Below are 10,346 nucleotides of genomic sequence, written 5' to 3' on the forward strand. Positions count from 1 at the left end.
CACGACCAACCCTTAAACCTGTTGTGTGTACTTCATAAAGGTTTCTGTCTGTCATTACATTCCTAGGCATCTCTTCAAACGTTAAGTGGTTATCTTCAAAAGTTCCATCCCTCAATAGCTGTTGTTTAGTGGCAACATAAAGTTTATCACCTTTCATGATCACTTTGTCTAGTAACATTGTGTTAAACTCTAACCCCTCATTGTGGTAAGCTAAAAATGTTAGAACCATGCATGTGCACTGGTGATTGCGTCAAAACTTATCATATCTTTTGTCGGCTTGGGAATGTGTAGCCCTCACAGACAGGACAGGTGGACCTCTGACACAGGGTTCCAACACAGAAGCCTGTAACAAAAGAAAATTTAACAAATTCAGTATTTGTGTTATTATTCACCGTTGTTATGACTACACGCCAAGAATACAAAAAAATACTATTAAAGATAAAAAGATTGTGCAATGTGTGTAATTTAATACAGTTCATCTATATAGGGCCAATTCACAAGAAATCACAACTTAAGAGACTTTACGAAAAAAGAAATTAGGTATGTATGGAGTACCTTCTGGCCACCACCGACGACAGTTCCGTGGAAGGGGTGTGAAGCTGTCTGACCAGGCCCCTTGCCGTCCACAACAAGCCTGGGGAAGGGATGTCTAGCCGAGACATGGGGAGAAGCAGGCACAGGGCGCATAACAGAGACAGACAGAGGTGGAAAATCAGACACTGACACGGGGGGACAAGCCGATAGCGGTGGAAAAGCAGACAGAGCTAGAGACTCAGACACAGGCGCACTTAACTGAAGTTGTGTGGAGACAGCAGCCCACAGCAACTTAGCAAGAACCTCCATCCCAGGTGTGTCACTCAGATTAACCTGAAACGCAGTTATAGAAAATATTTTATTACAGACAGGAAGTGTAAGTCCAATGTTGTTGTTTAAAAATAAAAAAATATAACTTACTCCATCCCTACTCCACATGTCCAGGTGGCTGAGAGGGAAGTGCTCAGTGACCGGTAGGTACCGAACACCTAGACAGAAAAAGAAAAACATTGTTATTCCTAATGTCAACCAGGCTAACATTGTATTGTTGAAAGATTATACAGACTTGGCAATGAAAGAGTGTTTTTTGGGTAAATTCAGAATAAAAGTTATGTTTTACAAAACCACTTAAGTACCCAGTCCCTCCCAAAAAAGAAATAAAAAATGTTTATTCTTTTTCCCCCAGATAACAATGCTATACTTGGTAACATATAATGGATATGACAAAAGTTTTAGTGTAAACACAGATTGTTTACAACACTTACTTCTCTTGGCTGCTACACGGCTGTACTCCTGTCGCAGGAGTGCCTGCTCCCTCTCCTCGACGATGAGCCGTGGTGGGAAGTCCAAAACAACCACCTTTTAATTTCAAACAAAACAGAAGAGGCAAATTAACATGTCATATTTTCAGATGTAATCGATTAGAAATAAATGTAGTGGGTAATAAACTTACATTAGCACAGAGGTTGCTTATGGTATGTAACAAAGAGTCGAAGTCCCCTCCTGGAAGGTTGTGCTAGAACTCAAGTTGTTGCTGGGCGCCAGAAGACAGATGACGTCTGGGGTCCGAGGCAGAACCACATCCAGCACCTCAAGCCGCAACTCGTCTGCAGAGGCTCCAGGAGAAGACAGCCCCCTTAAGGACCGAGGTCAGGTCATTTGGGAAGCAGCTTCAGTAGGGAGGCCAAGATGGCCGTGTCCCCAGCTACTTGGGTCATGTGCTAAAGGGGAATCCCAAGACGTTCCCAGCGGTTTCTGTCACAACCCAAAGCTCATGACAATAGATGAGGGCAGGAACATAGAACAAAAGTTAAATAAAGATCTTAGCATTTTGGCTCAACTCTATTTTCACCACAACGGACCAATAAAGTACCCATTTCACAGCAGAGTCAGCACAAATGCACCGCTCAATCTCCCATTCACCCCCCCCAAATCCTGAACAATACCTCAAATCAAAATAAATAAATAAATAAAAACGAGGTTCCTCCTGGCACACCATGGGACATGTCTACGAAATAAATGTTTTTAAATAGATGTTTAGATCAACTACAAAGTAAACTGGATTTGTTTGTTGCAAACAAATTAGCAAACATTTTTCATGGACATACCTGGTCTGGGGGCCCGAACGCCATCAGTAGTGGTTTCTAAAGACAGAAATGAGTAACATGAGTAAAGAATGAATTCAACAATAAGACATTGAAAACTAAAATGATAGTTATACCTTCTTCTCTGGAGACTGAGTGGGGGACCAGGCCTGCGGGGTGGGTTGGGGTGTCGTGGGCTATAGACAGAGAAATATTTGCAATCATGCCTAAGGCCAAAACTACCAACATTTACTGAAATGGTAAGAGAACAAAAAAAGATAATACTGCAATGTATAATTGATATACCTTGGCGGTTTCTGGCTCAGGGTCCATCCTTCTCCATCTGATCTTTGCTGCCTCCGACCGACGCCCTCTTCGTGGCATTCTGTCAAATCACAGCAAAAGAGTACTGGGGGGAAAAAGTTGTTATTCAAATCAGAAGCAAAAATAAAGTCAAATGTAGTACAAATATTTTGCTTGATAGAAAGATAGAAGTAAGTTAATCAAATTTAGCAGTGTGTGTGTGTATGTTTTTGTGTTAAAATAATTGTGTTGTGTAAATGTGTAGATTATGTTTTTGTCTAAATAAATTTAGAATTAAGAGGTAAGTATATTTATGAGCTCTTGATGCAGGTGAGTTTCACAGCAGGTAGCAGTGGAAAACGTCCAAATCACAGTCTGGCACACGTGAAAGGCTGTAATAAGAAAAGCAGAGTTTGGTTTAAGGATGCTTTTAAAAAAAAAAAAAAAAAAAATCAATTCAAAATAAAATGTTAAGTATGCGGATAAGGTTGCAGACTGGACTACGGCCTTTAATCAAGACTAAGATCCTTTTAAGAACTGGTGCTAGCCTCAGTATATCTTAGAAATTTGTAAAAACAAATTTAATAAAGAAGGGTTAAGAAAAACAAATTAAAAAGGAGCTTTTCATATCTAAAGCAATAAAAAAAACATTTAACTTAGTGAACAAAGGCTTAAACTGTGGAAGCAGTTTAAAGTAACTTAAAATAAAAAGGCAATGTTCTAAAGCATAAGCTAAAATAAAGCAAAAAATAACATTGTAAACTATGGAAACTAGTGCATACAAAAGCACATCAAACATCTCTTTTACCCATTGGGTAAAGGAGGAGAGGGAAATTGATAAAACAGGAGAAAAGGCAACTGTCAAGATGACAGTCAAGAAATCTGTGGAGGGTACACAAGAGGACCTTATTGAGCTCTTCCACAATTGTATAATAATATTTAAAATGCATTACTTTAATATCAAGCAGCAGTATGCTTTCTGTCGTGAGCTGAGGAACAACATGTCAGGGGAAGAGGCTTTGCTACATGTTGAGTTTTCAGACAACTACAACTGTAAATACAGTTCTCAGGTTCATGCAGTCCACTTTGGGGCTTCACACCAGCAGACCACCCTTTATACAGGTGTGTTGTATGTTGGTGGACACCCATAGGCTGTGTGCTTTAGCACAATTTGCCCCAGTAGGTATAAAAGTCCTCCAGCAATTCCACCCCCACAAAATGTTACAAAGCGCCACGTGGAAGTCTTTAAAGAGGTGTGGAACCGACTCACAATATGAACTTAATGAGACAAAAAGCACATTCATGCATATATACAGACACACACACACTGATACAGGAACACGTGCTAAATCACTTTAACATGGATTTAGCCAAAAAATATATGCCGGCGTTTTTTTTTAATAAAAAACAACAATCGTTTACATTCACAGCATGTTGAAATTACATAGCCTCCGACGTCAACGCAGGATCCTCCAAATATTGGTGGAGCATGAGGTATGTTCGTGTATTTTATAAACACCTATCGAGTACAATGCCTCATGTTACCACCATTACTTACATTTATATGATTGCGGTGTCGCAGCTCCGGCTGTCTCGGCTGAATTGTCCGCCATTATTTTGAAAATGGGAACATCTTCCCAACGTCCTTAGCCCCTCCCTTTCCACTTTGTAGTCAAGATGGTGTCCGTTTAGTGCGAGTAGGGTCCATCGTTACACACTGTATTCTGTGCCCGTTTTTAGGGGGTCATCCGGGTACTTTCAGTGCACTGACTTTTTGTGTTATCTACACTACCTACTTAAAACTAAGTGTTCGAAGTGTAGAAGTAGGCGGAATGAGACACAGCCACTGCCTTGCCGTTTTTAAAACTCACGTCGGCTGGCACGGTTTATTGTTCTGTGTGTATGACAAATCACAGTACACATCAGTGTTTCCCCCAGGAATTTGCTTAGGTAATGCGGTAAGTTGTTGGTCCGGCGGGGCGGGGGGAGACAGGCTTTGCGCGATTACTTTTTGCCTGTTTTTTCCCTGCCATTCACTATATGCAGGCGCGAAAGCAACAACAAAAAAAAAAAAACGCGTGTTACCGTAAAATCGAGGAATGTTAATTTGCAAAATTCCTGCAAATTAACCCACGCACCGTTTCTCATATAGCACTTTATAAAAAACGGAATATCACAATACAGTTTAACTTCCTCAAAGCACACACCAAGCAAACAAGCCTACGCGGTTTTAGTTATATTGTACTTCGATAAAAACAAGTAAAACAACAGATTTCATGGAGAACACCGCTTACCTGGGCGGCTTATGTCCAAAGACGCAGAATCTTCTTCTTCTTCTTCTTGTGGGAGGAGTGTGAGTGAAGGAGAAGGGAGAGAGCGTGAGTTATCTGTTTGAGTGTTTTTTTCCTACTTTTTTCTATCTTTCACAGGGTGTATGTAAATATTGTGTATATAGGTGTTTGTTGTGATTTTTGGATTTTGTTGGTGGGTTTTGTGGGTTTTGGAGCCGTCGGGTGTTGCCCGGCGGCAGGTCGGCGTTTTGAACGGCATGGTGGTTGGTGGTGGGGTTTTCTCCACGCTGACACGGAAGAACGGCATCAAGGTGGGTGCTGGTTCTCCGTGCAGCGTGGAGGAAGTTTGTTTGGCGGTGGGGGAGGTTATTGGTCATGGTGCGATTAAGTCCGCGGCCCGAATGAACGGAGCGGTGGTCTTGTTTGTGGAGAAGGTGGAGCAGGCACACCTGTTGGTCGAGACGGGCATCTCCGTGAACGGCTCGTTCCTGCAGGTGTTGCCGCTCGTGCAGCCCACTACAAAGGTTATTTTGTCAAATGTCCCTCCCTTCGTCAGTGATGAGTTCCTTGTCAAGGAGTTGTCTCGACATGGAAAATTAGTTTCTCCTATTAGAAAAATATTGTCAGGATGTAAATCACCATTGTTAAAGCATGTCGTTTCGCACAGGAGACAGCTTTACATGATTTTAAATAAGCGTGACGAGGAACTCAATCTGTGTTTTAAAGTTAAAATCGATGATTTTGACTATGTATTGTTTGCAACATCTTCAAACATGAAGTGCTTTGGTTGCGGAGGGGAGGGACATTTGATAAGAATGTGTCCAAACCGCGCGGGATCAGCTCCGTCAGACACAGTGGAGCAGCAGCCTGCAGCAGCCGGGGAGCGGGTGGGTGTGTCCGGCGAGGCTGGAGCTCCTGCCGCGGTGGAGGAGTCTGGCGCTGCGGGGAACTCCAGCGTAACCGCGGAGGAACCCGTGGCGTCTGGCCCGGTCGCTGGAGATCAGGAAGAAAGTTTGGTGGAAGATAAGACTGTGGAGGAACCATCTAATTTACAAAAGAGTGATTGTGTGGTGAATGAAGGCAGCACGGTGGTGTGTGGTGGTGGAGAAACTTGTGTGACTGGTGAAGAGGGGGAGGATCAGGGTGAAATGGAGCAGGATGGCATGCGTGGCGATCAGGGAGAGAAAGGTGGAGGGGAGGTGATTGTGGAGGAGCCTGTGGTGGTTTTTGTGGAGGAGAAAGGCGAGGGGGAGCAGGTGATGGAGCTGGAAGCTCCTAAAAGGCGTAGTAAAAGGAAAAACGTGGTGGCTGCTGTGCAGGCTAGCAGGCAGGTCAGCAAGCTGACCACAGAAAGGAAAGTCATTTCTGACAGCAGCGATAGTGATGGCGAGCTGTCTGACAGCAGCGTGGTGTCTCTGTCACAGAGCAGCTGTGGAGAGACAAGATATCCTGTAGAATCGTTTTTAACTTTTCTGCAACAAACAAAAGGTTTAAGAGGGGTAAAAGTTGAAAGTTATTTTCCTGATTTGAGAACTTTTTATTTTTCAGCCAGACACATTATTAGAAACAAGGAAGAGGTTGGTCTTACAGAACAACAAGTTTACAGATTGAAAAAAGTTATGAGTAAAGTTAGAAAGCAATTTTGAATCTCATGAAACGCACATGCACTTTAATATTCTGTATAGCTGTTTGGTATGTTGCTTTTAATCTCTCACCCATTATGGATTCTTTTAAAATAGCATCCTTGAACATCAATGGGGCTAGAGAGGCAGTAAAACGAGCACAGATTTATCAAACAATAAACCATAAAAGAATTGATGTTTTATTTTTGCAAGAAACTCATAGTGATTCTTTAATAGAAACAGACTGGGGTAAAGAGTGGAGGGGGGAGGTCATTTTAAGTCACGGCACCTCCCAGAGTGCAGGGGTGGGTTTCCTGTTCTCCAGAGCTTTCACCCCAAACTCTACAGAAGTTGAGCACGTCGTTCAGGGGAGGTGTCTTTTAGTCAAAGCAAAGTTTGATCATTTTAACCTTGTTTTTATTAATATTTATGCTCCCATCACCAATGCAGAGAAAAAGCGTTTTTTTGAAAAAATTGGGGAAATGCTGGGTGATTGTGGGTCGGAAGATTATGTTTTTATAGGTGGGGATTTTAATTGTACGGAAAACGAGTTTTTAGATCGTAATCATGCAGAGCCGCATTCAGCGGCCCAACATGCTCTGCGGCAGCTGGTCTCGTCTCACGGCCTAGTGGACATATGGAGGAGGATGCATGCAGGCTCCAGGCAGTACACATGGTCTCATATTAAAGAAAACCGAATCACTTTAGCTCGTCTTGATCGGTTTTATTGTTTTAAACACCATTTTAACGTGTTTAAAACATGCCAGATTTTACCAGTGGCTTTTACCGATCACTCGTTGCTTTTAGGTAGTGTTTTTATCAGAAACATTTTACCTAGAAGCGCTTACTGGCATTTTAACTCAGCTTTAACTTATGATCTGGGTTTTAAAGAGATTTTAGGTTATTTTTGGACGGGTTTTAGACAGAGAAAGTCTGATTTTACCAGCCTGAGACAGTGGTGGGACCATGGTAAAGTGCAAATAAAACTGCTGAGTCAGCAGTATACTCTCAATGTCACACGTGACATCACCGGATCTATTAGAGATCTGGAGATGAACATCGTGGAGTTAGAACGACTTAGTGAATCCACAGGAAATCGAGAGCACATTGAAGCTCTCAAATCTAAAAGGCTAGTTTTAGCAAACCTGCTGGAGAATAAAGTCCAAGGCACATTGGTCAGGTCCCGGATCCAGAACATCACGGAGATGGATGCTCCCTCTAGCTTCTTTTTTAGCTTAGAGAGGAAGCACGGGCAGAGGAAGCAGATCCACTCTTTGCTGTCGGACACGGGGCAGCAACTGATTGAACCAGGGCAGATCAGGAGGAGGGCTGTGGGTTTTTACCGTTCTCTGTTTCAAAGTGAATATAAGGAGAACGAGGAACTGCTGAAGGAGTTCTGTGTCGAACTGCCTCAGGTCTCTGAGGAGACCAATGCTGAGCTAGAGCGCTCCCTGGGGCTCCAGGAGCTCCACACAGCCCTCCTCAGCATGCAGGGCCAGAAGTCCCCGGGCGTTGACGGGCTCACTGTGGAGTTCTACAAGGCCTACTGGGATCTTCTGGCCCAAGACTTGCTGGACGTCTACAACGAGAGCCTGCTTGCTGGTTCACTCCCCTTGTCCTGCCGCAGGGCAGTGATCACCCTGCTGCCAAAAAAGGGGAACCTGCAGGACATCAAGAACTGGCGCCCCGTGTCCCTCCTCTGTACCGACTATAAAATCCTCTCCAAGGCCCTGGCCACTAGGCTGGGAAGAGCTATGGAGCAGGTCATCCACCGGGATCAGACCTATTGTGTCCCCAGCAGGTCCCTGGTAGATAACATCTACCTAATTCGGGACGTTTTGGAGGTCTCCGGTTCATTGGGTTTGCAAACGGGCTTGATTTCATTAGATCAAGAAAAGGCATTCGACCGCGTCGAGCACGGCTTCCTCTGGAAAACCATGACGAGGTTTGGGTTCGGCGAGGGTCTTATTGCTAAGATCCAGGTTTTGTATAGTGATATTGAGAGTGTGCTGAAGATCAACGGCAGCCTGTGTGCTCCTTTTAGGGTGTGTAGAGGCGTTCGACAGGGCTGCGCGCTCTCGGGGATGCTCTACGCACTCTCCCTGGAACCCCTCCTCCAGAAAATACGCTTGACTGTTCATGGTCTGGTTTTACCCGGTTTTAAGAATAATATGGTTTTATCTGCCTATGCTGATGATGTCGTTGTTTTTATTAAAGATCAGCGGGATGTCACTGTTTTAACTGAGATCACGAAAAAGTTTTCAACTCTGTCCGCTGCGAGGGTGAACTGGAGAAAAAGCGAAGCCCTGGCAGTTGGCGGGTGGTCCGACGGGCTCCCAGTTCTCCCTCAGGGTCTTTTATGGAAAAAGGATGGTTTTAAGTATCTCGGTGTGTTTTTAGGTGATAAACATGTTGTGAAAAAGAACTGGGAATATATTGAAGAAAAAATTCAAAACAAGTTATCAAAGTGGAAATGGTTACACTCACAAATGTCCTACCGAGGCAGAGTGCTGGTTTTAAACAATCTAGTTGCTTCACAGCTGTGGCACAAACTAGCAGTGTTAGACCCACCATCTGGGCTACTTGTAAAAATCCAATCGGAGATGGTTAATTTTTTTTGGAACGGTCTACACTGGGTGCCACAGTCTGTTTTGTTTTTACCGAGAGAGGAGGGGGGCCAGGGCCTCGTCCATCTGGCCAGTAGAACGGCTACTTTTAGATTACAGTTCATCCAGAAGTATTTGACAGGTTCACTTGTATGGAAGGATGTGGCCAGTTGCATTCTCAGACGTGTTAATTTTCTGGGGCTGGATGCGGCTCTGTTTTTAACTGATTTTAATTTTTTTAAGTTAAAGGGGTTGCCTCAATTTTATCAGGGTGTTTTTAAATCCTGTGGTCTTTTTAAACTATGTCGTTCGCAGGCGCAGAACTCTCTGCATTGGCTTTTAAACGAGCCTTTAGTCTGTGGGGCCAGACTGGATGTATGTCATGGCAAAATACCTGGACTGTCAGAGGCGTTGTGCAAGTCCAAGACGACAAAATTGAAGCACCTGGTGGAGACGGCTGGACCAGACTTTGCCAACGCCCAGGCCGTCGCTCCTCTACTTGGAGTCCGATCTGCTAGACTGGTGCAGCGCTTCTTGAGTCTGGTGAAAGAAAGACTGACAGCTGGGGAGAGGCGTCTCCTGCAGCTGCTCAAAGAGGGAGAAGCTTCACCGGACCCGACAGACCCGATCCCTGAGTTGACCTTGAATACCGGCTTCACAAAAGATAGCGGTCCTCTCCTCGCCACAGAAAGTTCACAGATGAGCCTTCAGAGTACAGGCCCAAAAGTACTCTATAAAAATTGTGTTAAAGTCCTGAATGAAAGAACTCTGCGAGGTCGAGCCATGAGCGTGTGGGCGGACCGACTGGAAGGACAAACCCCTCAGTGGAGGACCCTTTATAAACCTCCTATAAGAAAACGAACTGGTGATCTCCAATGGAGAATTTTACATGGTGCCATCGCTACAAACTCGTATTTATCAATTATTAGTCCAGGGGTTTTAAACGAGTGTCCTTTCTGTGGTCTGCCTGAGAATGTTTTTCATGTTTTTATTGATTGTAGGAGACTGACGACTTTTTTTGGTTTATTGATGACTGTTTTTAGCCACTTTGGTTTTGTTTTTACCAGTTCTATTTTTATTAATGGACTGCGTTTTAACAAAGCCAATAAGTCAAAAGGTCAGATTTTAAATTATTTAATTGCAGAAGCAAAAATGGCTATTTATATATCTCGTAGAGACAGACTCCAGGCTGGACCTCAACTCGATGCCGTGGTTCTGTGGAAGGTTAATATAAAGGCCAGATTGAGACTAGAGTTTTGTTTCCACAGAGCCACTGGGAATATGAAAAAATTTATACAGTTATGGGGTTTTAATGGGATATTGTGCAGTATATCAACTCAAAGAAAATTAGAATTTAACCAGCACCTTATTTAATCTTTTTTAAAAACTTGTCCTGATGTGATACAT

At 43.6% G+C, this 10,346-nt stretch overlaps 1 long non-coding RNA gene across 1 annotated transcript; it reads right to left on the reverse strand.

Moving 5' to 3' along the window:
• Positions 1–956: 956 nt before the first annotated feature.
• On the reverse strand, positions 957–1,534 carry LOC118558153. Its single transcript, XR_004928184.1, has 3 exons — positions 1,487–1,534; positions 1,299–1,392; positions 957–1,022 (listed from the first exon to the last, which is right to left on the reverse strand). It is a non-coding gene; the product is annotated as an uncharacterized LOC118558153 (long non-coding RNA).
• Between the last annotated feature and the right edge of the window lie 8,812 nt (positions 1,535–10,346).

This window comes from Fundulus heteroclitus, chromosome 3, assembly GCF_011125445.2.
Source record: "Fundulus heteroclitus isolate FHET01 chromosome 3, MU-UCD_Fhet_4.1, whole genome shotgun sequence".
NCBI lineage: Eukaryota > Metazoa > Chordata > Actinopteri > Cyprinodontiformes > Fundulidae > Fundulus > Fundulus heteroclitus.